This window comes from Physella acuta, unplaced genomic scaffold, assembly GCF_028476545.2.
Source record: "Physella acuta isolate Inbredline_101_S28 unplaced genomic scaffold, ASM2847654v3 ptg000106l, whole genome shotgun sequence".
NCBI classification, from domain to species: Eukaryota; Metazoa; Mollusca; class Gastropoda; family Physidae; genus Physella; species Physella acuta.
This window is the reverse complement of record NW_026731626.1, coordinates 188,777-194,038: the sequence shown is the minus strand read 5'-3', so window position 1 is coordinate 194,038 and position 5,262 is coordinate 188,777.

Genomic DNA, 5,262 nt, shown 5'->3' with positions numbered 1-5,262 from the left:
ACTTAAGTTTCTAGGCCTACAACACTTCAAGAGAAATCAACCCCCCCCCTTTCACATTATAAATGTATATTCCACTTCAGATATAACCCCAAACCACAACTCCCACACGCGATTTCAATCTAGATCGTTCTATGATTCTGTGTGTACTAAACTATCATCCCACCCAGAAGTGATTTGTACAAACAAAAACCTTTGACATTAATGCACGTATCAGCCTGTATCGACGGTCAAGGTAGCTTCTTTCAGTTCATCCATTATTTATTGCAAATGCTCCTGCATTATCCACTAGTTTAAACTACTCGTACCCACATATAATTAACAACATCCACTAGTTATTGTAAACCTATATGCCATTGTCTAATATATTCAACGTTACCGTACATTTATCCTAATCAGTGGCGTAGCGAGGTCGGGTGTCACCCGGTGCGGCACTTAATGGTGTCACCCCCCCAGAGGCATAGACACCCTTCCCAGGGACAAACTTTCAAATTTTCGATTTGCACCCCCCCTCAAACTTTCGATTTGCACCCCCCCCTCGAGTTTTCGATTTGCACCCCCCCCCTCAAACTTTCGATTTGCACCCCCCCCCTCGAGTTTTTCTCTATATATTTTGCTATTTTTTGCCTTGGTGTCACCCCCCTAAATGGTGTCACCCGGTGCGGTCCGCACCCCCCGCCCCCCCCCTCGCTACGCCCCTGATCCTAATATATAAAAGGCCATGTGCGCTCTTCTCTCTCTCTGTCCGCAAAATATTTTCGCCGGACATCACGTCAGAATCGGCAGCGATATATGGATACCTTTATACGGACTTTTGTTGAAAATAATATGTTAGATGTTTTAAATGTATAACCTTAATTTTATTTAAAGAAGAAAAATAAAAAATAAAGGCGTATTCGAATGTAGAGAAACAGTATTATTTATGCAACCGGAAAAGCATTTTTAGATGTGAAAAAGAACGCATAAAACTGTGTCGTCACTAATGTTTATACATTAACTAATGACGTCATCTGCCGTGTTTACAATAAAAAGTAATGAACTATTTCATTCAAATTTGATTTAGATCTACGTACACTATGAAATGTATACAATACAATTTTTCCGGCCTAAACTCATAAAATTTATTTTATTTATTTGGATTCTAGATCTAGAATCTCTAGATCTAGTCTAAATCTACGCAATAACTAGACGTAGACGCTAAGATCTAGATTTAGACTCTTAACTTCTCTAAAATCTATTCCAAAAATAAATTTCTATATTAGGACTAAACTATTTCAAGACTTATTTATTCTATACAAAATCTTTGTTTGGAACTGGCTAATTTGGGATAAAAAAATTAATTTGAAAGAATAGGCATATTCGCGTAAGTTAAGATTTTAAAAAACGTGTTTCATTCTCCGTATTTTATAAGGTGCCTAAATCGCGGAAATGTTAGTGTACTATAAACCACGCAGGTGGTTCGGGTTCGAGACACACCAAGTCAACTTAGTTAATGTATTTTTTTTATTATGCTCGGGCAAAATTTAAAAAAAGAAAGACTCTATTAGGATTCTAGACTTACACAGATGTAGACCCTACCTAGATCTAGAATCTATTCAAACAATACATTTCTATACTAAAGTATTTCAGGCCTTAATTACTTTATTGAAATCTTTGTTTATCTTTGTAATTTGCTAATCTCTATAATATATAAAGCAAAGTTGTCAGGTGTCCGATAGGGCACTTCCCGGCGCCGCAGGCGCTTCAAATTTGGCAGTATCTTGCCTTGGGGCGACAGAACACGGGGGCCGGTTGGCCGAAAAGTCTACGATGAGGGGGTCAAACCTGACCTCGACTGACCGGTGCCTTATATGAGCTATAAATCGAAAAAAAATGTCCACGGAGGAACCTCTTCATAACTCTTGAGGTCGTAGACCGACCCTCGGGCGAATTAATTAAGCATTCAAATTCTCAATGTTTTCGAAAGCCTAAGCGAAGCTGGGCAGCATGCCTAGTTAGAAATAACCATGAATCCATTTTTATAACACCCACATAACGCACAGTACCCACTAAATTAGATCTACATTCCACAGTATCCATATTATCCATTATTGAAATATCTTCACCATATAATTTATATTATCCATTTTTTATGACACACGGACCCCCCCCCCTCCCACTACACATCGCATAATCCAACATATTTTTTCAAAAATCCGTACACTCAGTACCCACTACATTTCTATTACTTAAACAGCTGACAGATCGAATACAGATTTCACACATTGATAAAAACAAATACGTTACATACAGGTTGTACAACACAACATTTAACAATAATAATTTTCGTAAAAAAAAAAAGAGTTACGAGTGAATACAGTGTCACACCCACACAGGGCAGTTTGATTTATACCAAGGGAACAAAGTTGCCCTTGTTTTTACAACCCGTTTCAACCGCCATACATTTATCTCCCTTTTAAGGTCAGTAAGCAGGCTATTTAATACACAGCGCAATTAACGCTAACTCGCATGGGTTAAAACAAACGCTCCAGCTAACCTGAGACAACACAGATAAATCTTTGAAAACCTATCACGTGACAGGGTATCACATGTTTCGCTAGCGACATGTTTGTGTTTGTGACGTTTGTGTTTGTTGTTTTAACCTACTAGTGTAGAGAAACACGGTCAGGCGGGGGCGTGTGAAACATGAGCTGTTTCTTTCAGCCTAATCCACTGTTTGTTGACCACCCCCTCCCCTCATCCACTGTTTGATGACCACCCCCTCCCCTCATTTACCTCCACCACCCCCTCCCCTCAGTGACCAACCCTCCCCTCATTAACCACCACCACCCCCTCCCCTCATGGATCACCACCACCCCCTCCCCCCTCATTGACCACCACCACCCCTCCCCTAATTGACCACCACCACCCCCTCCCCTCATTAAAAACCACCACCCCCTCCCCTCATTGACCACCACCACCTCCTCCCCTCATTGACCACCACCACCCCCTCCCCTCATTGACCACCACCCCCTCACCTCATTGACCACAACCACCCGCTCCCCTCATTGACCACCACCACCCCCTCCCCTCATTGACCACCACCACCCCCTCCCCTCATTGACCACCACCACCCCCCCTCATTGACCACCACCACCCCCTTCCCTCATTGACCACCACCACCCCCTCCCCTCATTGACCACCACCACCCCCTTCCCTCATTGACCACCACCACCCCCTCACCTCATTGACCACAACCACCCGCTCCCCTCATTGACCACCACCATCCCCTCCCCTCATTGACCACCACCACCCCCCCCTCATTGACCACCACCACCCCCTTCCCTCATTGACCACCACCACCCCTCCCCTCATTGACCACCACCACCCCCTTCCCTCATTGACCACCACCACCCCCTCACCTCATTGACCACAACCACCCGCTCCCCTCATTGACCACCACCATCCCCTCCCCTCATTGACCACCACCACCCCCTCCCCTCATTGACCACCACCACCCCCCCCCCCTCATTGACCACCACCACCCCCTTCCCTCATTGACCACCACCATCCCCTCCCCTCATTGACCACCACCACCCCCTCCCCTCAGTGACCACCACCACGCCCTCCCCTCATTGACCACCACCACAACCACCCCTTCCCTCATTGACCACCACCCCTCCCCTCATTGACCACCACCCCCCCCCCCCTCCCCTCATTGACCACCATGTTTCTGCTGGGGGGAAGGGGTGGCAATTAAATCACTTAACTTTTTGTGAACTGGGATGGGGGGATACGGTCGCATGTTAGGGTATCTTATATTTTCTATATTATTTTTATATATTTCATTTCATTCGGGGGTGAGTAGAGAGGGGGGGGGGCGAAAGAAACACCACACACAGCCTCACACACTTATAAATGTCCAACTCTTAATTCTTGATTCACATATTTAATGAATTCAAAAGCTTGTTATCATACATTCTTTTTATACTAGCTCAGGGGTCGGCAACCTTTTGAAGCGGAAGAGCCAAAAGTTACAATTTTCAAAATTTCCATGGTTTTAAAGAGCCAATAATATTTTTTTTTTTATTTCAAGACTTTTTTTTTATTAAGATTATTAGTATTTGTTCAAGGAGCTGGAGAGCCGCATCTTGATATCAAAAGAGCCGCATGCGGCTCGCGAGCCGCAGGTTGCCGACCCCTGTACTAGCTTTATCACTGAAAGAATTCGGAAGCTATTGTAGGTGGTGGGGTATTGCTGTAAAATTCCTATCTATCAACTGATCATGTTGCAAAAATTGTTTGAACCTATAGGTGGGGTGGGGGCGGGGACGGTTGAAGAAGCCACTCCATCATTACCTACTACCCTTCCCGGGTATGCGATGGGGGAGATAACCCACACCACCTAAATAACCCAGGGACATTTTTAACTGGTTCAAGTGCCGCGAGTTATCTTTCCTTCAATCGTCTCCCTTTGTCCAGTCCAGCTTGGATTGACCGGACTTTGTGATAACTTTTTAAACGTGGAAAAGGGGGGAGAGATTGAGAAACGGTAGACAACTGTTGTGAGCTGAAAGGGGAGGTAAACCACCGGGGGTCTGGCCGATGAAACAGGTGATGTCATCACCGTCGCCCCCTCGTGTCACAGTGTATCGTGTGCAGCGAGGCGTGACCGAGTAAACACGCGTTAGATATACGCGTTTAACGATGCTTGAAATATATCAACCGTTCGCAGTAAGTTGAGATGTCTGTCTTGATATGTTTGTGAACTTTGTGACGTTCGCATGACGTTTTTACTAAATCTAAATTTTGAACTTTGGGAACTTGAAAACATTTTTTTTTTTCATTGAGAGAGAAGCACTTTATTTAAAATAGAAAGGATTTTCTTTATCAACACGTGACAGTGGCATTACAGAGATATCTTTAAGTGCATTGTTGGTAGGGGAATATTTTGTATATATACAATTTTGTCTTGTATTTATACTTAATGTCTTGTGCAGCTAGTGTCTATTTATTGATACTTCAAGTGCTATACTTTCTCGTGTGTATTGCGGTACTTTCTTTCTAGTATCGATACATTATTTTTTGTTTTTGGACTTCATGCTGTATAACAGCGGCCCTTTCTGTCTAGTGTTTGTACTTTCTGGTATCGGTAGTTGATATATTTGATTTATGCTTCATGTACTGTAGCGATACTTTCTGCATTGCATTTGATTTTCTAGAGAGTATTGTATCGGTACTTATGTTTAGCATCGATACAACGTATTTATACATCATATATTGTAT